Source organism: Rhinopithecus roxellana, chromosome 2 (assembly GCF_007565055.1).
Source record: "Rhinopithecus roxellana isolate Shanxi Qingling chromosome 2, ASM756505v1, whole genome shotgun sequence".
Classification (NCBI taxonomy): domain Eukaryota; kingdom Metazoa; phylum Chordata; class Mammalia; order Primates; family Cercopithecidae; genus Rhinopithecus; species Rhinopithecus roxellana.
In genome coordinates this window covers 186,075,747-186,100,271 of record NC_044550.1, presented here as the reverse complement: position 1 = coordinate 186,100,271, position 24,525 = coordinate 186,075,747, and the positions used below count along the sequence as shown (strand labels likewise).

At 37.7% G+C, this 24,525-nt stretch overlaps 1 pseudogene; it reads right to left on the bottom strand.

The window, feature by feature from the left end:
- LOC104667782 overlaps window positions 1-24,525 on the bottom strand; it is a 63,857-nt pseudogene that overhangs the window by 20,237 nt on the left and 19,095 nt on the right.

Below are 24,525 nucleotides of genomic sequence, written 5' to 3'. Positions count from 1 at the left end.
GTGACATTCCAACCACTACTGCCACTTGTCACTAGGCAGTGCAGACTCCTATTGTCCTCGTAACATACCGACAGCATGGCAAATAACTTCATTTATCCCGACCTTCCATAGCCAGATGGGCCACATCTGCAAGAGCTTCCAACCGATCTAGCATTTCCACTTTCATCTGAACTTCAGGAAGCACAAAGACAGCAGATGAGGGTTGACAGGCCAAAGATTACAACCCACCTAGCATTTTCACTTTCATCTGAACTTCAGGAATCACAAAGGCAGCAGATTAGGGTTGACAGGCCAAAGGTATGGTTTTGTGTGTCATCTATGGCCCCTTCCTGAGGAGGACACCTGGTCAGAACATTTAACAAAAGATAAACAGTCATGGAGAAAGTAATCAGAAGGGGCTCCAGTAAGACCCAGGAGTGGACTAGAATCAAAGATAGTCAACTGAATTCATCATATTTAATATTTAAACCCCTAAGAGCATCAAGAAAGGAGAAAGAAAAACAAGCTCTGAAATTGAGGTAGTAATTAATAGCCTACCAACCAAAAAAAGTTCAGGACCAGATGGATTCACAGCTGAATTCTACCAGAGGTACAAAAAGGAGACGGTACCATTCCTTCTGAAACTATCCCAAATGTAGAAAATGAAGGAATCCTTGTTAACTCATTTTATGAGGTTAGCATCATCCTGAGACCAAAACCTGGAAGAACCACAACAAAGAAAAGGAAATTTTGGTGAATATCCCTGATGAAGATCGATGTGAAAATCCTAAATAAAATGCTGGCAACACAAACCCAGCAACACATCACAAAGTGTATCCACCATAAGCCAGTTGGCTTCATACTTGGGATGCAAAGCTGATTCAAACTACCAAAATCAAAAAAAGTAATCCACAACATAAACAGAACCAATGGAAAAACAACAACAACAACAACAACAACAACAACAAAAACATGATTATCTCAATAGATGCAGAAAAGGCCATTGATAAAATTCAACACCACTTCATGCTAACAACTCTCAATAAACTAGGTATTGATGAAACATATCACAAAATAATAAGTACTACTTATGACAAACCCCACAGCCCATATTATATTTAATGGGCAAAAGCTGGAAGCATTCCATTTGAACATCGGTGCAAGAGAAGGATGCCCTCTCTCACTCCTTCTATTCAACACAGTATTGGAAGTTCTGGACAGGGAAATCAGGCAAGATAAAGAAATAAAGAGTATTGAAATAAGAAATGAGGAAGTCAAATTCACTCTACAGATGACATGATTATATGTTAAGAAAACCTCACTGTCTCAACCCATAATCTCCTTAAACTGATAAGCAACTTCTGCAAAATCTCAGGATAAAAGTCAATGTGCAAAAATCACAAGCAATCCTATACTCCAATAATAATAATAATTTGAAAACCAGAGAACAAAATCATGAGTGAACTCCCATTCACAATTGATACAAAGAGAATAAAATACCTATGAATGCAACTTACAAGGGATGTGAACAACCTCTTCAAGGAGAACTACAAACCACTGCTTAAGAAAATAAGACAGGGGGGCGGAGCAAGATGGCCGAATAGGAACAGCTCGAGTCTCCAACTCCCAACGCGAGCCACACAGAAGACCGGTGATTTCTGCATTTTCAACTGAGGTACTGGGGTCATCTCACTAGGGAGTGCCGGACAATCAGTGCTGGTCAGCTGCTGCAGCTCGACCAGCGAGAGCTGAAGCAGGGTGAGGCTTCGCCTCACCTGGGAAGTGCAAGGGGGAAGGGAATCCCTTTTACTAGCCAGGGGAACTGAGACACACAACACCTGGAAAATCGGGTAACTCCCACTCCAATACTGCACTTTAAGGAAACGGGCACACCAGGAGAATATATCCCACACCTGGCCAGGAGGGTCCCACGCCCACGGAGCCTCCCTCGTTGCTAAAACAGCAGTCTGCGATACAACCGCAAGGCAGCAGCGAGGCTGGGGGAGGGGCGCCCACCATTGCTGAGGCTTAAGTAGGTAAACAAAGCCGCTGGGAAGCTTGAACTGGGTGGAGCTCACAGCAGCTCAAGGAAACCTGCCAGTCTCTGTAGACTCCACCTCTGGGGACAGGGCACAGATAACAACAACAACAACAAAAAAGCAGCAGGAACCTTTGCAGATGCAAACGACTCTGTCTGACAGCTTTGAAGAGAGCAGTGGATCTCCCAACACGGAGGTTGAGATCTGAGAAGGGACAGACTGCCTGCTCAAGTGGGTCCCTGACCCCTGAGTAGTCTAACTGGGAGACATCCCCCACTAGGGGCAGTCTGACACCCCAAACCTCACAGGGTGGAGTACACCCCTGAGAGGAAGCTTCCAAAGTAAGAATCAGACAGGTACACTCGCTGTTCAGCAATATTCTATCTTCTGCAACCTCTGCTGCTGACATCCAGGCAAACAGGGTCTGGAGTGGACCTCAAGCAATCTCTAACAGACCTGCAGCTGAGGGTCCTGACTGTTAGAAGGAAAACTATCAAACAGGAAGGACACCCACACCAAAACCCCATCAGTACGTCACCATCATCAAAGACCAGAGGCAGATAAAACCACAAAGATGGGGGCAAAGCAGGGCAGAAAAGCTGGAAATTCAAAAAATAAGAGCGCATCTCCCCCTGCAAAGGAGCGCAGCCCATCGCCAGCAACAGATCAAAGCTGGTCAGAGAATGACTTTGACGAGATGAGAGAAGGCTTCAGTCCATCAAACTTCTCAGAGCTAAAGGAGGAATTACGTACCCAGCGCAAAGAAACTAAAAATCTTGAAAAAAGAGTGGAAGAATTGACAGCTAGACTAATTAATGCAGAGAAGGACATAAACGAAATGACAGAGATGAAAACCATGACACGAGAAATACGTGACAAATGCACAAGCTTCAGTAACTGACTCGATCAACTGGAAGAAAGAGTATCAGCGATTGAGGATCAAATGAATGAAATGAAGTGAGAAGAGAAACCAAAAGAAAAAAGAAGAAAAATAAATCAACAAAGCCTGCAACAAGTATGGGATTATGTAAAAAGACCAAATCTACGTCTGATTGGGGTACCTGAAATTGAGGGGGAAAATGGAACCAAGTTGGAAAACACTCTTCAGGATATCATCCAGGAGAGCTTCCCCAACCTAGCAGGGCAGGCCAACATTCAAATTCAGGAAATACAGAGAATGCCACAAAGATACTCCTCGAGAAGAGCAACTCCAAGACACATAATTGCCAGATTCACCAAAGTTGAAATGAAGGAAAATATCTTAAGGGCAGCCAGAGAGAAAGGTCGGGTTACCCACAAAGGGAAGCCCATCAGACTAACAGCAGATCTCTCGGCAGAAACTCTACAAGCCAGAAGAGAGTGGGGGCCAATATTCAACATTCTTAAAGAAAAGAATTTTAAACCCAGAATTTCATATTCAGCCAAACTAAGTTTCGTAACTGAAGGAGAAATAAAATCCTTTACAGATAAGCAAGTGCTTAGAGATTTTGTCACCACCAGGCCTGCCTTACAAGAGACCCTGAAGGAAGCCCTAAACATGGAAAGGAACAACCGGTACCAGATATTGGAAAAACATGCCAAAATGTAAAGACCATCGAGGCTAGGAAGAAACTGCATCAACTAACGAGCAAAATAACCAGTTAATATCATAATGGCAGGATCAAGTTCACACATAACAATATTAACCTTAAATGTAAATGGACTAAATGCTCCAATTAAAAGACAGAGACTGGAAAACTGGATAAAGAGTCAAGACCCATCAGTTTCCTGTATTCAGGAGACCCATCTCACATGCAGAGACATACATAGGCTCAAAATAAAGGGATGGAGGAAGAACTACCAAGCAAATGGAGAACAAAAAACAGCAGAGGTTGCAATACTAGTCTCTGATAAAACAGACTTTAAACCAACAAAGATCAAAAGAGACAAAGAAGGCCATTACATAATGATAAAGGGATCAATTCAACAGGAAGCGCTAACTATCCTAAATATATATGCACCCAATACAGGAGCACCCAGATTCATAAAGCAAGTCCTTAGAGACTTACAAAGAGACTTAGACACCCATGCAATAATAATGGGAGACTTCAACACTCCACTGTCAACATTAGACAGATCAACAAGACAGAAAGTTAACAAGGATATCCAGGAATTGAACTCATCTCTGCACCAAGCGGACCTAATAGACATCTATAGAGCTCTCCACCCCAAATCAACAGAATATACATTCTTCTCAGCACCACATCGCACTTATTCCAAAATTGACCACATAATTGGAAGTAAAGCACTCCTCAGCAAATGTAAAAGAACAGAAATGATAACAAACTGTCTCTCAGACCACAGTGCAATCATACTAGAACTCAGGACTAAGAAACTCAATCAAAACTGCTCAACTACATGGAAACTGAACAACCTGCTCCTGAATGACTACTGGGTACATAACGAAATGAAGGCAGAAATAAAGATGTTCTTTGAAACCAATGAGAACAAAGATACAACATACTAGAATCTCTGGGACACACTTAAAGCAGTGTGTAGAGGGAAATTCATAGCACTAAAGGCCCACAAGAGAAAGCAGGAAAGATCTAAAATTGACACCCTAACATCATAATTAAAAGAACTAGAGAAGCAAGAGCAAACACATTCAAAAGCTCGCAGAAGGCAAGAAATAACGAAGATCAGAGCAGAACTGAAGGAGATAGAGACACAAAATACCCTCCAAAAAAATCAATGAATCCAGGAGTTGGTTTTTGGAAAAGATCAACAAAATTGACAGACCGCTAGCAAGACTAATAAAGAAGAAAAGAGAGAGGAATTAAATAGATGTAATAAAAAATGATAAAGGGGATATCACCACGGACCCCACAGAAATACAAACTACCATCAGAGAATACTATAAACACCTCTACGCAAATCAACTAGAAAATCTAGAAGAAATGGATAATTTCCTGGACACTTACACTCTTCCGAGACTAAACCAGGAAGAAGATGAATCCCTGAATAGACCAATAGGAGGCTCTGAAACTGAGGCAATAATTAATAGCCTACCAACAAAAAAAAGTCCAGGACCAGATGGATTCGCAGCTGAACTCTATCAGAGGTACAAGGAGGAGCCAGTACCATTCTTTCTGAATCTATTCCAATCAATAGAAAAAGAGGGAACCCTCCCTAACTCATTTTATGAGGCGAACATCATCCTGATACCAAAGCCTGGCAGAGACACAACAAAAAAAGAGAATTGTAGACCAATATCCCTGATGAACATCGATGCAAAAATCCTCAATAAAATACTGGCAAACCGGATTCAGGAGCACATCAAAAAGCTTATCCACCATGATCAAGTGGGCTTCATCCCTGGGATGCAAGGCCGGTTCAACATTCACAAATCAGTAAACATAATCCAGCATATAAACAGAACCAAAGACAAGAACCACATGATTATCTCAATAGATGCAGAAAAGGCCTTTGACAAAATTCAACAGCCCTTCATGCTAAAAACGCTCAATAAATTCGGTATTGATGGAACATATCTCAAAATAATAAGAGCTATTTATGACATACCCACAGCTAATATCATACTGAATGGGCAAAAACTGGAAAAATTCCCTTTGAAAACTGGCACAAGGCAGGGATGCCCTCTCTCACCACTCCTATTCAACATAGTGTTGGAAGTTCTGGCTAGGGCAATCAGGCAAGAGAAAGAAATCAAGGATATTCAGTTAGGAAAAGAAGAAGTCAAATTGTCGCTGTTTGCAGATGACATGATTGTATATTTAGAAAACCCCATTGTCTCAGCCCAAAATCTCCTTAAACTGATAAGCAACTTCAGCAAAGTCTCAGGATACAAAATTAATGTGCAAAAATCACAAGCATTCTTATACACCAGTAACAGACAAACAAAGAGCCAAATCATGAATGAACTTCCATTCACAATTGCTTCAGAGAGAATAAAATACCTAGGAATCCAACTTACAAGGGATGTAAAGGACCTCTTCAAGGAGAACTACAAACCACTGCTCAGTGAAATAAAAGAGGACACAAACAAATGGAGGAACATACCATGCTCATGGATAGGAAGAATCAATATCGTGAAAATGGCCAAACTGTCCAAAGCTATTTATAGATTCAATGCCATCCCCATCAAGCTACCAATGAGTTTCTTCACAGAATTGGGAAAAACTACTTTAAAGTTCGTATGGAACCAAAAAAGATCCCACATTGCCAAGACAATCCTAAGTCAAAAGGACAAAGCTGGAAGCATCATGCTACCTGACTTCAAACTATACTAAAAAGCTACAGTAACCAAAACACCATGGTACTGGTACGTAAACAGAGATATAGACCAATGGAACAGAACAGAGTCCTCAGAAATAATACCACATATCTGCAGCCATCTGATCTTTGACAAACCTGAGAGAAGCAGGAAATGGGGAAAGGATTCCCTATTTAATAAATGGTGCTGGGAAAATTGGCTAGCCATAAGTAGAAAGCTGAAATGGGATCCTTTCCTTACGCCTTATACGAAGATTAATTCAAGATGGATTAGAGACTTAAATGTTAGACCTAATACCATAAAAACCCTAGAAGAAAACCTAGGTAGTATCATTCAGGCATAGGCATGGGCAAGGACTTCATGTCTAAAACACCAAAAGCAATGGCAACAAAAGCCAAAATTGACAAATGGGATCTAATTAAACTAAAGAGCTTCTGCACAGCAAAAGAAACTACCATCAGAGTGAACAGGCAACCTACAGAATGGGAGAAAATTTTTGCAATCTACTCATCTGAAAAATGGCTAATATCCAGAATCTACAAAGAACTCAAACAAATATACAAGAAAAAAACAAAGAACCCCATCAAAAAGTGGGCAAAGGATATGAACAGACATTTCTCAAAAGAAGACATTCATACAGCCAACAGACACATGAAAAAATGCTCATCATCACTCACCATCAGAGAAATGCAAATCAAAGCCACAATGAGATACCATCTCACACCAGTTAAAATGGCAATCATTAAAAAGTCAGGAAACAACAGGTGTTGGAGAGAACATGGAGAAATAGGAACACTTTTACACTGTTTGTGGGACTGTAAACTAGTTCAACCATTATGGAAAACAGTATGGCAATTCCTCAAGGATCTAGAACTAGATGTACCATATGACCCAGCCATCCCACTACTGGGTATATACCCAAAGGATTATAAATCATGCTGCTATAAAGACACATGTACATGTATGTTTATTGCGGCACTATTCACAATAGCAAAGACTTGGAATCAACCCAAATGTCCATCTGTGACAGACTGGATTAAGAAAATGTGGCACATATACACCATGGAATACTATGCAGCCATAAAAAAGGATGAGTTTGCGTCTTTTTTAGGGACATGGATGCAGCTGGAAACCATCATTCTTAGCAAACTATCACAAGAACGGAAAACCAAACACTGCATGTTCTCACTCATACGTGGGAACTGAACAATGAGATCACTTGGACTTGGGAAGGGGAACATCACACACCGGGACGTATCATGGGGAGGGGGGAGGGAGGAGGGATTGCATTGGGAGTTATACCTAATATAAATGACGAATTGATGGGTGCTGACGAGTTGATGGGTGCAGCACACCAACATGGCACAAGTATACATATGTAACAAACCTGCACGGTATGCACATGTACCCTAGAACTTAAAGTATAATAAAAAAAAAAAAAAAAAAAAAAAACAGGCCAAAAAAAAAAAAAAAAAATTGAGCAGAGGAGAGGCCAGGAGAAGAAATTCATCCAAGTCACATTCAAAGGCCAAGAGCAACTCCACATTACAGGGACATGAAGTGGGGCAGCCAAAGACTAAACCATGCCTGTGGTTCATGGCACTCGTGGGTCCAGTCATTCTCAGCTAAGTTCTCATTTCTTCCTGGTGGATGAGAGAAGGTTGATTCCTATCAGAATTTGAATTGAATCTATTCAATTTGACCAAAAAATGGCACAGATACTTCTGAAACAATACATACTACATTTCCCCCACCTTCCCCTGTTGCTGCTTAATGGAGACTGTCAACCTGGATGGAATGCTGGGATGCTGTCTGTTCATTATTTTTTCCACTTGAGTCAATAAATTCTGGTGTTGAATTAAAAAAAAAAAAAAAAAGAAGACAGGACAGAAATAAATGGGAAAGCATTCCAGGCTCATGGATAGGAAGAGTCAGTATCATGAAAATGGCCATACTGCCCAAAGTAATTTATAAATTCAATGCTATTGACATCAAGCTATCATTGAGTTTCTTCCCAGAATTGGAAATAAGAAAAACTACTTTAAACTTCATATGGAACCAAAAAAGAGCCTGCAGAACCAAGACAAACCTAAGCAAAAGGAACAAAGCTGGAGACATCATGCTACCTGACTTCAAACCATATTACAATTGTACAGTAACCAAAACAGCATGGTACTGGTATCAAAGCAGATATATAGACCAATGGAACAGAACAGAGGCCTCATAAATAACACCACACATATACAACCAACTGATCTTTAGCAAACCTGACAAAAACAAGCAATGGGGAAAACATTCCCTATTTAATAAATGGTGCTGGGAAAACTGGCTAGCCATATTCAGAAAACTGAAACTGGAATCCTTCCTTACAACTTATACAAAATTAACTCAAGATGGACTAAAGACTTAAACATAAGACTTAAAATCATAAAAATCCTAGAAGAAAACTTGGGCAATACTATTTAGGACATAGGTGTGGGAAAGACTTCATGACTAAAACACCAAAGCAATAGCAACAAAAGCCAAAATAAACAAATGGGATCTAATTAAACTAAAGAGCTTCTGCACAGCAAAAGAAACTATCATCAGAGTGAACAGGTAACCTACAGAATGGGAAAAAGTTTTCTAACCTATCCATATGACAAAGGGCTAATATTCAGAATCTACAAAGAACTTAAACAAATTTGCCAGGGAAAAAACAAAACAACCCTATCAAAAAGTGGGTGAAGGATATGAACAGACACTTCTCTAAAGAAGACATTTATACAGCCAACAAACATATGAAACAAAGCTCATTATCACTTCTCATTAGAGAAATGCAAATCAAAACGACAATGAAATACCATCTCACTCCAGTTAGAATAGTGATCATTAAAAAGTCATGAAACAACTGATGCTGGAGAGGATGTGGAGAAATAGGAATGCTTTTACACTGTTGGTGGGAGTGCAAATTTGTTCAACCATTGTGGAGGACAGTGTGGTGATTCCTCAAGGATCTAGAACTAGAAATACCATTTGACCCAGCAATCCCATTACTGGGCATATACCCAATGGATTATACATCATTCTGTAAGACACACACATACATATGTTTATTGTGGCACTGTTCACAAGTAGAAAGACTTGAAACAAACCAAATGTCCATCAGTGATAGACTGGATAAAGAAAATGTTGCACATATATAATATAGAATACTATGCACACATAAAAACGGATGAGTACAGGTCCTTTGCAGGGACATGGATGAAGCTGGAAACCATCATTCTCAGCAAACTATCACAAGAACAGAAAACCTAACACTGCATGTTCTCACTCATAAGTGGGAGTTGAACAATGAGAACACATGGATACAGGGAGGGGAACATCACAAAATGGGGCCTGTCACGAGGTCAGGAGCTAGGGGAGGGATAGCATTAGGAGAAATACCTAATATAGGTGACAGGTTGATGGGTGCAACAAACAACCATGGCACATGTATACTTATGTAGCAATCCTGAAAGTTTTGCACATGTATCCCAATAATAAACAAATACAATAAAGAAATATCCTTGCAGTTATTTATCACTTTATAAAAAACTACCCTCTATTGTGAGTATTTTGAAAAACATTAAGCATTTTATAACAACTCCCATAGCATGAGTGTTGGGTACCCTCAGTCAAGTGGTTCATACACAGTATTTCTCAGGCCGTTACTTTCGTATGGTGGTTGGGGATGTAATCATCTGAAGGTCATTCATTCACACTTGGTGATTGATGTCAAAAGACTCAAATTCCTGTGAAACCAAATAATCATGACTTCTTAGTCTCCTCTTTGCATCTCTCCTTGAAATTGTCTTTTATCATCAGGACTTCGTGTGTGATACTGGGCTCCAAAGAGTGTACAGGGAGAAAAAGAGAAAGAGGGAGAAGGAGAAAGAAAGAGAGAAAAAAGTATAAGTAGAAGACAGAGACAGACAGACGGAGACAGAGAGATGGAGATAATGTACTGCCTTTTCTAACACAGTCTTCAAAATTATGCTGTCACTTTCACTATAAATTTGCTGAGCAAGCAACAAGCCTTACCGCATTTCAAGGGGAGGAACCATGTTTAATAAGAATGTCAAAGTATTTGCAGTGATGTATCAAAATTCCACAAATTTAAGCTATTGATTTGGTCAACAGAAGTCTGTAAGCAACTATGAAATTATTACATATGGACATTAAAAAAAATACAATCCTAAAGATTGTGTGAATTTATATTTTTACAACTACTGAATCATTCATTAAGCATTTTAAAATATTTACTTATAGATTTTTATATACGAAATAGGTGGCCTAAAAACCAGACTCAAATAAATTAAACGACACAGTATACTGAGGTGATCATAAGTGACTCAACTTTTTCCAACTTATTCTGCTCCAGACACATATACATGCATTAAAAAATGATGTCAAAATACATATATAGTCTAGTATACAATGAAGGAAGAATGCCCACCAATTATTAAAATTGGAGGAAATTCTATGAATAGATGCTTGTGAAAACTATGAGAAAGTGACTTTTGTGAGGAAACCAAATGAAAAATAGTACCTTGAAGTAAGGAAAAAAAATTTACAGAGTGCAGTGATTTTTGTTTAAAAAATAAAATAAAATATGTGTGTAACTGGAGGTCTCCCTAGACTGCAGCAGGGGCATTTTTAAATATTGTGAAAGGTTTCTCTTACAATAGAGAATATGAGGGATGTTGCAGAAATCAACACATGTTGAAGATTTCCTCAAGAAAACCGTGTGAGGAAATAACCAGTGATACACAGTTGGAAGATTTTCACCCAAGGATTGCAGATAGAGGACACAATCAGAATGAGGCTTTGATTTATAATATATATATATATATATATAAAGATAAGATATTATTCCATCGTCCAGGCCGAATGAAATGCAGTGGAGTGTTCAGGGGTCACTGCAGCCTCAACCTACAAAGCTCAAGTGACTCTCTCACTCTGCTGTCCAGCCCGGAGTGCAGCGGTGTGATCACAGCTCACTTCAGCCTCAACCTCTGAAACTCAAGTGATGCTTTCACCTCAGTCCCCCAAGTGGCTGGGACCACAGGTGCATGACACCACACCCAACTAATATTTTAATTTTTTACAGTGATGAGATCTCATTAGGTTATCCAGGTTGATCTCAAACTTCTGGGGTCAATCCTCCTATTTCAACATCCCAAAGTGTTGGGATTACAGATGTGAACCACCATGCCTGGACAAAATGAGATTTTTAAATAAGCATGATTGAATTGTTCAGAGATGCAAGCATCACTAATATAAAGCAAGAATGAGATGAGGTCAGGAGGATGAATAAAAAAAATCAGATATTTCTGAAATCAGACATGGGCTCCCTAATTATATATAAAATGATGGTTGATTACACAAAATAAAATGAAACCAAATGCTTGACTCATAGAACCCCCAAGAGAAATCACCTAATGCTCTAGAAATTGTCAGCAAACAGATTAAAACCTAAAAGCATTGCTTGTTAACACCTTACATTAGAAATTTCCTGATTACGTGTTTTTCTCCAAAACTCTCTTGTTTCCACTTGTTTTCTTGGTCTTAACTACTCATCATATGCTTTGTTCAAACATTTATAACCTGATTCAATGTGTTTGTCTCAAGTTGTATTTCATTCTGTCTTAACTCTTGCAACCTGCATGTCCTCATTATGATGGATTAATCCAATAGCAAAGTTCACCTTATCTGACTGAGGATTATTCATTAATTTTTACTTGTTTATCTGACCTTTATCAATCTTGTTTTAGACAATCACTCTGAGCCACTGTCATGATGAGTCAGGATTCTAGATCTCTTATGAAGAACAAATTCATCCTTAAATAAAGTCTCTATACCAAAGACGAATCTACAGAAAAATGTCACTTGAAAAAAATCAGTGCAGTACATGAATGAAATTCTCACTGGATCATAAATCCAAAAAGTGATTAAGGAGGCTAATAATTAGGAACTTGCAATGAAATCAATGAGACAGCTTGATATGCTTTGAAATGGTGACGGTTAATATCCATTATAGGTAAATCACTAAATATCTGACTGCTCCAGTGTTGATTTGTTGGGAGTATGAATAGAGTGGTGATAGGCTAAGGGTATGCATTGGGTCCAGCACAACAAAACTTCCTCTAACCAAGTCTGAGCTAGCTACTACTGAAATAAAAAATCCAGCATGCTAATATGTCAATTCTTATTATATATTTTGACATTAGGGAAGTGATGACCAAGGGGGTGGTGAACCCCGTTGGCCAACTCTAAGTCATCTTTCTCAGAATTGCTACATGCCCCCACTTTCAAAAATGTTATTTTAAAAAGAAAGCCATGCCTCTTACTTATCCAATTTTTTTCCAAGATTTAGTGTCAGAAGGAACACAACTTTTAGAATGATAGCGAATGAAAAATTTGAAAATTTATGCTTTATGAGTTTTCAATTTATTGTCCCCTGGGTGCAAATATAACTTTATGATACTGAATCTGGATCCTGTAAGCATTCCTCCTTTGTCAGCTAGTTGAATGTTAAGCTTCATCAATAGAGAACACTGGAGAGGTTGTGAGGTGTTAGATGCTGGAAGACACATCCCTTCTAAGACCCTACTCTTTACTGTTATTCAGTAATTTTTATAATTATTATTGTGTTTTAGGAATTAGTATTTTAAAGAATATATTTATGACTATTAAAGAATATACTTAAAGAATATAAGAAGGAAACTTCTAATTAGCACATTTGTTTTATCTTTTAAGAAACATTGCCTTCTGCATAGATATTAATTCAGAAAACTACATAAACCGTTTGTCCTTGACACAAACAGATTCAGCTTCATATGTTGCTTTCATCATTAAATTCACAATTATGTTATTTTTGTCTTCAACTTCTGTGGTGCTTCATATTCCAGTCTTTAAGCAGCATATTCAAAATTTTATAGAAAAAGATGATCACGAGAATGAAGAATGTTATTTCAATTCAATGATTCCAGGTGATTAGAATTTCTGTGTTTAAATTTTGTTAATTCCTGAGATATTTAAAAGCTTTTAGAATCAATCTCAAAGAAACAGACACATGCGCAATATTGGAAATTTTAGAATTTCATATACTATGTGCTTTTATGAGTCTCAAGTAAACCTTCATATTCACATACTTTCCTAAATATAAGTGTACATAGTATTTTATGTGAAAAGTTTTCTCAATATGAAAACAAATGAAAGTATTCTTTGATAACTCATGAATAGACATAGATTTTGGTATCTGGCTATATGGTCTATGAATTGCAAAGAGGATCTATTTTGGCAAGGTCCTTGATGCATTTGCAGAAGTTGTTTCATTAAGAAAATATAAATAGACTAAAATTTAGTTTGTGTAGTACACGTTGAGTTACATTATTTCCCCAGACTAATATTTATCTATAAAGTTTCCCCTTTTATAAAGAAGACATTTCTATAAAAAGCACTAATGCATTACACTTTTTTCTTGCACTTTGCTATTTTTTTCTTTCTACTGGCATGACTTTATGTTCAAAGTGTAGTAAAGTCAAATACTTAGTGTATATTTCTTTTCTAGACATTATAATAATTCATTTTATTACCAATTATTGCTACAGCATTTTCTCCTAGAGAAGAAAACTATAAAAGTCTATTTCATGTGTCACAAAAAATCATTATGCCTCTCTTTCTTTCAACTGTTTTAGACACAACTCTGGTCAGACAGAAGAACTGCTCTTAAGTTGGTTCCCTTATTTGTTATTTTCTTTTAAAACCTTGTTCTGAGTCCAAAGGCTGTAATGAACAACAGGTGAATGTAGGTATTGGAGAGCTTTTTGCCATTTACTACCTTTTTTCCATCATAGACTTAAAAATTGTTGCACGTGATATTTGGCTCCTTATTCTACCTACAATTTAGTTTTTAGTATGTTATGAGAAGAGAATAAGTAAAATAATTATATACATTTCTGGTTGGTATATCCTCAGTATACCAGGCATTAAAGTAGGTGGAGGTATCATACTTGACAAGGTAAGGACAAGAAATGTGAGATCTTATTGCAGGAGAGAAATCAGGTAACATTATAATCTAGAGGGACTGGACTAAACCTGCTGGACCATGTCTATAATTCCTAACTAAAGGGAACTAGCCTTTTCTTTTCTTTTATGTATTACTATCCAATTGCAAATTGTCATTACTAAAGCAAAAATAGTAACTCAAGTTAGTCAAGGTCTCATGTGGAAAATATCTTCAGTCTTTCTAACCAAACATTTTACCAGGTTGCATAGTTTTACATAGGAAGCCAGTTATGACTATCTAGAGTTTTGAAATAAAGAAAATTTTCATGAGAAAATATTTTGCATTTCATGAAGGATGTGAATTGGAAACACCCATTTAACACAAAGAACTTGTCTAAACACCATGCTAAGAGAGTTGGCTAAGTTTAGTCCAGCTTGTATGTGCACTATGTCATGGATTTGTCCTGGAAGGTGACCCTAGCCTTCATGCTGAGGCTTTGCTCAATAAAATGTGATCCTGCCAAATTGCAAAATTACCCTGTCTAACTCATCGTATCTAATAATCAATCATGTACACTTAATATTTATGTAATTTTCTATTTCCATATAGCCAACTACTCTCTTTTTGGTTTCCTTATTTTTATTTCCTCATATTCCCTTTTTATTCACAAACAGATTCTCTTTAAAAAAGTCTCAGTTAACCTTTGCCTTAGTTGGGGTTGAGTTCAGTACATATTGCAGTCTCTATCCTCTACTTCAGTAGTCAAAATAAAATTTGTCTTGCAATTATTGACAAGGATGTTGCTTAGTGTTTCTTTTTTTTTTTTTTCTGACAGGCACACATATATTCCATATAATTTTATTTGTTTACATAGAAGAGGGTTCTTTATCTATGTAATAAACATGCACATCCTGCACATGTATTTCTGAACTTGAAATAAAATTGAAATAAAATAATAAAAATATAATATATAAATATTTTATTTTATGTGTTATATAAATGTATAAAAATGTATAATATATGAATTTATTATATGTTACATAAATATATATATGTAAGAAGAGATTTCTTAAAATAAAAATATATCTAGTCTTTCTGGCCCTCTCAAGGAAACAGACTGAGTTTCTAGTGAATCTCATTTTATTTTCAGTTTAAAAATATATAGATAAGCATTAAAAGTGAATTACTACAGGTTTTCTGAAATCAAAATTGTACATTATTTAATGTTTAACAAATATTAGAAATTTCAAACAAATCAAGAAAGCATAGATTTTCTAAAATGCAGTGAAGTATTTAGTCCATACCTTGATATATGCTGGCGGCATTAAATGGCATGATTTTCTGTATCACGCCTGCCTGCCTTAGATCTCAAACAGATCTACTCTCTTTTCTTTCTTTCTTACCTTAACAAACAATTGATAATCAAGCCACATATTATGACAAAGAGAGTGACAATTGCCATGCAGGCCAGCACATCCATAGAGCAGTACTGCAACTAGGTGAGGTTGTGGGTAGGTGGCAGCAGGTACTTGGTTCCATTGTGGTGCATGGCAAACTCAATCCAGAAAAGTTTTTGGTCCAAGGGTTTCAGAGACTGATCATAATAAATGATTGATAACTACATCGCTTTCTTTTTACAGCTAATGGAAAATCAAATAGACATTGACTTATATAATGATGTCTATTGTGCACTATGTCATGGATTTGTCCTGGAAGGTGACCCTAGCCTTCATGCTGAGGCCTTGCTCAATAAAATGTGATCCTGCCAAATTGCAAAATTACCCTATCTAACTCATCTTGTCTAATAATCAATCATGTACACTTAATATTTATGTAATATTTCATATAATGAACCAGAAAAGACAAATATGTGAAATTTTTGTGTAGATGTTAAAAATGAATGTCACATAAAAGTGGATGAAAAATAAAATATTTTATTTCATGGTGGTTATAGAGATTTTGCTTCATGGGCTAGAATTTGTTTCATGCATAAGATTTCAAGATGTAAAAAGGTAATTTAAGAGAGAACAATTATTTTTAGCCTAGAAATTGAAATTAGAGAAGTCCAAAGGGTTAAAAAAATCATTTGAGAGTACAGAAATTGACTTACCCATTAAAAAAAAAAATAATGGACCTGGTGTACAAGTTTCAAAATAATATCAAAGTCTAGAGATAGCAGACAAATCTGACGAGGTCAGGTACACGTCAGGACAAAGCTCATAAGAAGTTGGCACTGACCAAGAGTTGGAATTAACATTATATCAGTGGATTCATGGTTAAAAGTATGAAAGTGGATGGCCTTAATTTGATTCCTAACCTGATATCTACTGGTCCTTTTTTTAAACAATGTATCTGTTCAAGTTTTTTTAATTGCTAATTTGAATGAATAAGAATTGTATCTTTCTTGCCTGATTATTGTGAGTCATCATGTAATGATTCTCAGAATACTTCATAGAATTATTCTCATCATAAAGTGATTGTCAGTAAATGATCAGTGTCATTACTATTTTTCTTGTATTGATATTTTAGAATCTAAGTGGCTTTCAATATTTTACTTTGAGATGTTGCAGTTCCATTTGTTTCTAGTGTTGAAATAATTATGGACTAATAGACAAAGAATAAGGATGCATGTAAGTATATCGCTTACCAAGTCAAAACCAAAAAGTGCTAAAGCATGGCACTGTAGCACTAGCAATGGAGGTAACTTCTCTCCTTGTTACTTAAAAAAACACGTGGTGGAACGGTGTTTTTCAGAAGAGGGCACTAATTCTGATATATTTTTTCATACAGTTGGGTTTCATAATACAAAGAACCAATACAATGTGTGCCACACACATTCAGTCTATATCAAATAATTAAAAACTGTCATTTTTCAATACCAGAGCTGTTTATTAAAAATTATTGCTATTACTAATATAATAGTAATAGCATAACTGAAATTAATGTATATGGTGAAATAATTTTTAAACCACATATTTCTGGTTTCATACAATTTGGCTATTAAACAGAAATATTCCAACTTATCTCTTTCAAATCAACTTTTTGATTTTTAATTCTTCCAAATAAGCAAATCAACCACCACTGTAAGAACAAATAAATGGCTACATTTATACTAATATCATCTCTTTTCAATAATTTTTAAAAGGTAAATTTGCAAGCTCTAGCTGTTTACAAATTATCAATGATGGGATCAAAATGTAGTGTGAAAATTTGTAAAACATTGAATATGATGGTAATTAGAGATTGACTATGTCATGATTATTACTGAAAATAAATCATCAGGAATGCTTTAGAAACAAAAGAAATGTATAACCAATAGGAGATAATGAATATGTTTATTTGTTTTATCATGGTAACTTTTAAAATATGTATTTATATTCCATAATATTATTTTATATACCTTCAATATACACAAAAAATATTTTAAAATTAACATTTGATGAGTTCTCTTGCTGAAAGACAACATAAGTGTGCTGAAAATTGGTCAGTACTGTAATAATATTTACAGTTTTCTGCTTCAACTTTGTCCTCAATCTTCCTTATAATCTTTCTGTTACCATCTTTAGCAATTCCTATTATTTCACTTTTTGGCTATTTTAGAACTTATGCACTATCCTAAAACCCCTGAAAAATGTTTTCACTAAATCAAACAAACAAAAAAACATACTGTGATACAATGATGTATTGATCATGGCCTTTAGGTGTTGCAAAAAATATATGTACTCAGCACTGTGTTCATGTTCAGAATCACTGTAGCTCCCTTGGCCTTCATGTGAGAAAGCATGGATACATGCTATGAGCTTAAAAAATTTATATTTGTGTAGGGTCATTAATGACTGCTTTTAATGTATTGAGCAAATCTGTAATTTGCATTGTTTTTGAGTCCAATCTAACAGCTTCCCCCTTAGCCTTCATGTGAGCAAAGTTACCAGGTGGATCTGCAATAAAGGAAGGCCCACCGTAGGGATTCCATGGTAGATTCCCTCATACATTCCATTAGATCCATCATGAGTTATAAATGATTTAGTTTGTGGATGATCTAAGAGTAGATGATTTTTTGAAAAAGTATGCATTATAAGTCTTAGAACTAAAATGAGCAATGCACAATATGAGTCAATGAAACAGGCAGTGTTCTCTAGATCACAAATTATTGTAACAGTAAAACTGCGTTAAAATCAGTTTCAGATCACAAAGGAAGAAGCACCAAGTCCCCTGGGGCAGTAAGTGAAGGCTACACATTAAGACATGGTATGTGACTTGAGACTTGAAGAATTAATACAAGATTGTCACACGGACAAATAGAGAACACTGTGGATAAAGATAATTGTGTATCACCCATTTCTCATTACAACCTTCCCCAAAAAAGAAGCAGCATGCATGCCAGAACTTGTTCTCTTAGAGAAATGATGAAGTCACTGAGTATGATAGGGCACAGTATCCAGTGCAGCAGGGAGTGGGGTGGTGGTGGTGCTTGGATAGAGGAAGGACAGGTCACACTCTATCATGAAATGTGTTACCACCACTCCATGATAAAGATAGGGGATTTACTCTCATAGAAAATGAAGCAACTGGTAATGAAAGAAGAGCTGTCATTTTTCTGTTGCATTTGTAACATCTATACATTAGGAGAAAGAGTAGGTGTGATGATTGAATTAGGAGACAGACAACCCAGAAAATTATTGGAAAACAATTTTGTGAAAGGTAACGACACTTGAAATTAAGATAGTTTGTTTCTGGCCATAAAGAATGCGACTGTGTATAATAAAATGTCAATACCTTTTAGTTTATTATATTTTTCCTAGGACTGGAAGACAAATGTAAAGAAGTTAGATTTTATTTTTGACTTTTTAAATGATAAATGGTGAATCAATTATTATTTCAACAGTGTGTTTTCCGTTGAACCATTTTCATCCTCACAGGCTGTTACCCAAGTTTTCAATATTTGATCCTCAGAACCTTACTGAGAAGGTGATTCTGGACTACCCACCATATTGTTGAATATTAGTAATAAGGTATCTGATTTCCTGTCGTCAAATTTCCATAGAACTATACAGATAAGGGAGCCTAACGATGAGAACATGCGGACACATAGATGGCAACAACACACACTGAGTCCTTTCAGAGGGTGGAAGGTGGGATGAGGGAGAGGAGCAGAAAAAATCACTAATGAGTACTAGGCTTAATGCCTGTGTGATGAAATAATCTGTCAAACAAACTCCCATGACACAGTTTACATATGTAACAAACTAGAACATGTGTCCCTGAACTTAAAAGTTTTAAAAATGAATGTACTTTGTTCTATGAGTAAAATTCAAATTATAGCATGTCTGTTAGAATTCTAAACAGATTGAGATCACCTGGTCAAATGCCTTCCATATGGCTAATAAGGAAATGAGAAACAGTTAAGTAACAAGAACTATTAGAAGACTGAAGTAAATAGAACAACTATATTATCTTGACTAATTTTTATATTGTCAAGTTAAATGCAATCATGAGGTTTCATATATAGTGACTTAGAGAATTGTGATAGTAAATTAAAACTTCAAATATTTAAGTAATTGTTAGGCAGACATAATCCTAGTATAAAGAAGAGTAAAAAGTTACTACTAATGGTCTACACCTATTTTATTTATGTATTTACTACATACATATTCATCTTACAAATTTAATGTTAATCTTTTCATTTCTAAAAAATGAAATGAGAGGGAGTTTACTTATATTCACTTGTTCCATAAATTAATCTTATATTTGAAAATTTACTAAAAAAGCAAATCTATGTCATCATCTACATATGAGAGATCCATTAATCTACTTAGAAAGTACACATAATTTGTTTCTGATTACAAATTATTAAGTGCTTCTTCTATAAACTCATACCATAAAACAGAGGAAAATTTGTTTTTTTTCTCCCTATGTTGAAGGAGTGCTGGGAGAGTCTCCGGATCACATTTTTTTGGTGTGTGTCTTGGTTTTTTAGATAACATTACCAAGACTTTCCCTGGGTCTGGATTTCACCCATTGCTGCCTCTGGGACAAGTTAGTCTAATACAGGAAAGGTGATTTCTCTTTTTAATTTCTTTCTTTTCTTTCTTTCTTTCTTTCTTTCTTTCTTTCTTTCTTTCTTTCTTTCTTTCTTTCTTTCTTTCTTTCTTTCTTTCTTTCTTTCTTTCTTTCTTCTTTCTTTCTTTCTTTCTTTTTCTTTCTTTCTTTCTTTTCCTTTTTATTTTCCACCTCATCTTCCCCTTTGATGCCTCCTGTAATGGAATTTAATAGAAGGCATCACCATCATTTGGTTCCTCATTACAAGTCAGTTCTTCTCTGTTTGGTACGGGTTGATACTTGGTTAGAGCCATCAGTCGAGTGGAGGTGGTTCTGTTAACTATGGATTCTATGGTTGATTGGATGCTTCTGATGAGGAGGGATAAATGGCAAGGGAGCATTAGGCAACGTTTTAATACAGCCGACACCACCCCTAATGTTTTAAAACCACCAAAGGATGAAAACTAACCTTCTAAGAGGGAATCTGGAGACCATCCGAGTTCTAGGTCTGAACTGGGGCATGAGCTATCTTCTACATCCTTGCAGTTATTTCTATGATGGCTTTCCTGTTATCATTAATTCTAGGCAGCAATTCATCAGGCTCCACTTTCTACATACTCCTTCTTTCTGGGCTAGGAGGTAGTCTGAAACCAGTCTATTCTAATAGATGGTGTTCCTTGTTTCTCTGTGGTGTGCTGGGCCAGCAAGTCTAACGTATTTGCTGTCTTATTAGTGATGATTTCAAGTACTGCCTGCAATCTTACGATGTGATTAAGCATGTAAATAGGGGTAGAGTACCCCCTGACCTATCTTGTGTCCAGGCACCTATAGTATGTATGGTACAATAAAGTCTTAACTACTATGTTTCTTATCTATGGAGTGTGCATGCAGTGATGGCATCCTAATATGGGTCCTCCTCCTTCTAGAACAGATATGGGGATCAGCACAAACAAAGCAAACAGTAGCATTCTTACGGCCAGCATGGGCAGTAAAGGCATGTAGGTGGTTGGTTAAAGCAATAGCACAAGAGCAATATAATGAATAATACAAAGAAGATTAGTGGGCCTAAGATTTCTGGCCACATAGACTCGTTTGATGATGATTCTTCAAGCTTTGGCTGTGCCTAGACTAGTCAACTCTTGGTGTGACTAGAGCAGGGCTTGCTGTTTTCTCAAGCTTCCACCATGCATAGACTGGTCATCTTCCAGAGTGATCAGAGCAGGGCTGTTGTCATCTGCACTGGCACCGTGGTATCATTGCAGGATCAGCTGGGTTGGATGGTCTAGGTCCTGCTGGCTTGTCCACTGGTCCTGGGCCGATGGTTTCAGCTGACTGTGGTGGATCCAAGGCACAACACCTGCAACTTTAACAACAGTAGGAGTGGACAAGATCACAGTATGGGGCCCATCCCTTAAGGGGCACAGAGTAGTTGGATTCTATTTCTTAACCTAAGCAAAGTCTTCACGTTTGAAAGGGTGCACTGGGTCTGCCAGACTTACAGGCATTCTTTCCTGTGCCCAAAATAGACTTTTTTCATGGCCATACCTAAAGCCTGCATTTGTCTCCTTAAAGTTAGTTTTTGTAGTTCATGGAGATTACCTTTAATCTGACTTATGATTGGTGGTGGCCGGCCAAACAAAATCTCACAGGGCAAATACCTAGTGTGGTTTGTTTTGTGGGGGTGCACCTGACTCAGAGAAGGACCATGGGCAAGACCTGGTCCCACCTCAGATGAGTTTTCTGACAAAATATCTTCAGCAGCTGCTTGAGTGTCCGATTCATGTACTCCATCTTTCCTGAGCTCTGAGGCTGGTAGGCTGTGTGCAACTTCCATTTTATTTTTGATAGTCGAGTTAATCCTGAACTATTTCAGCCACACATGCTGGTCCATTATCTGACCCCAAAGTTAGGGGAAGTTCAAGTCTGGGAATAATGTCTCTTAACAACACCTTGGTCACCTCTCATGCCTTCTCTGTCTGGGTGGGGAAGGCCTTGACCCATCCTGAAAAGGTACAGACAAGCACCAAAATGTACTGATATCCCCCTGCTCGGGGCAATTCGGTGAAGTCCATAAGCAGGTTTTCACAGGGCACGGCTTCTCTTTCCTGAATTCCCGGGGACTGAGTGGGCCCTTTTCGGGAGTTGTTCTGAGCACAAGTTAAACACTGTTTACAAATGGCTCAAGTAATAGCGGTGAGCCATAGCACACAGAAATGATGCCCTAATCATGTCTCCAGCGCCGTTTTTCTCATGTGAGTTCCTTGGTGGAACTGTTTTACAAATCTGGGGGCCGACATTTCAGGTATGGTTAGGCTCCCATTGAAGAATTTCCACCATCCTCCTTCAAAGTCATTCCCATTTTCCTGGGCAAACTAAATCCTTTTATTTGGAATGTAGGTTGGGGTCCCTGGAAGGCAAATCTCCGGGAGGAGGGGGCATCTTCTCTTTAGAAGGCTTCTTCTTTAGAAGGTGGAGTCACCATTGCAGCTTGTTTTACCTCTTTGTCTGCTTTTCTGTGTCCTTTAGCCTCTAATGCTCCTGCCTTTTGCCTATATTGCATTACTGCTACCTGTGTGGGGGTCCATACCACACCTAAGAGTCATAGAATTTCTTCATTGTACTTTATTTCTTTACCTCCAGGAGTTAAGAGTCCTTTTTCTTTGTAAGTAGCCCCATGAACATGCAAAGTGGCTAAAGCATATTTAGACTCTCTGTAAATATTTGCTGATATCAAACCTATCAGCTCTGCTTTCTGAGAGGAAGTTCCTATAGACAAAGACTGAGCCTCTACTACTGAGTCCAAAGTCACCACTGCATACCCAGTGTGGCAGACCCCTCTAGTATGAAGCTGCTCCCATCAGTAACATATTCAATGTCCAGGTCTCCGAGGGGCCGGTCTGTCAAATCTCTCTGGCTTGAGAACACTTCATCTACCACATCCACTCAGCAATGAAGGGGGCTTCCTGACATTGATTCAATGGGGAGCAAGGTAGCTGGGTTTAGGGTATTCACAGTTTCTTAAGTTATGCAGGGATTTTCACATAGGAGCCCTTTTTATTGAGTTATTCTTGGATTTGGTAACCAATGGTGTCCCCTTTGGTCAGTCAAAGTTATAACTGAGTGTGGTACCTGGATTGTCAGTTGCTGTCCTAACGTCAGTTTATTAGCTTCCTGTGCCAGCAAAGCAGTGACAGCTAGTGCCTTAAAACAAGGAGGCCATCCAAGTGCCACAGAATTCAATTGCCTGGATAAGTGTGCCGCTGGGTGATGTCATGACCCTATGGCTTGAGTTAGAACTCTTGTGGCCATTCCCTTTTGCTTATGGACATATAAAAAGAAAGGCTTAGTTAGATCTGGCAGTCCTAAAGCTGGGGCCTGAGTCAAGGCTTCTTTGATTTCCTTAAAGGCCTTCTCCTGATCGGCCTCCCAGAGGAAGGGCTCCTTTTTCCCCTCTTTTTGGCTTCATATAATGGCTTAACCACGAGCAAGAAATTCAGGATCTAGACGCGGCAGAACCCTGCTGCCCCTAGGAACTCTCTTGTCACTGGGTGATTCGAGTAGAAAGCACATACACAGCCTGCTTCCATTTGCTATGAGCCATCTTTTCCTTTGGTTTATATACAAGCCTAAATACTGGTCACTTTTAGGCAGATTTGAGCCTTTTTCCCTGACACTTTATATCCTCCCTTCCATAGCAGGCGCAGGAGGTCTTGGTTCCCTTGGAAGCAGTCCTCTCAGGTTGGGACTGCTAGAAGAAGATCATCAATGTACTGGAGCAAGACACAGTCACTCTTCGGTGGGGTGTATGCTTTAAGGTCTGAGGCCAGTGCCTCTTCAAAGATTGTAGGAGAGTTTTTAAATCCTTGTTGGAGTCTTGTCCAAGTGTACGGTGATTCACCCCACTGAAAAGCAAAAATAGACTGACTGATTTGTGCAAGCCAGAGACAGAAAAATGTATCCTTTAAATCTAGGACTGTAAACAAAGTGGCCCTTGCTGGAATATGTCCCATTAAAGTAGACGGGTTTGGCACCACTGGGTGAATGGTCACCGTGGCCTGATTTTCTACACACAAATTCTGTACTGGTCTATATTCACCAGACGGCTTCCGCCCTGGCAAGAGAGGGGTTTTCCGTGGTGACTGCCATTTGACTATGATTCCGCA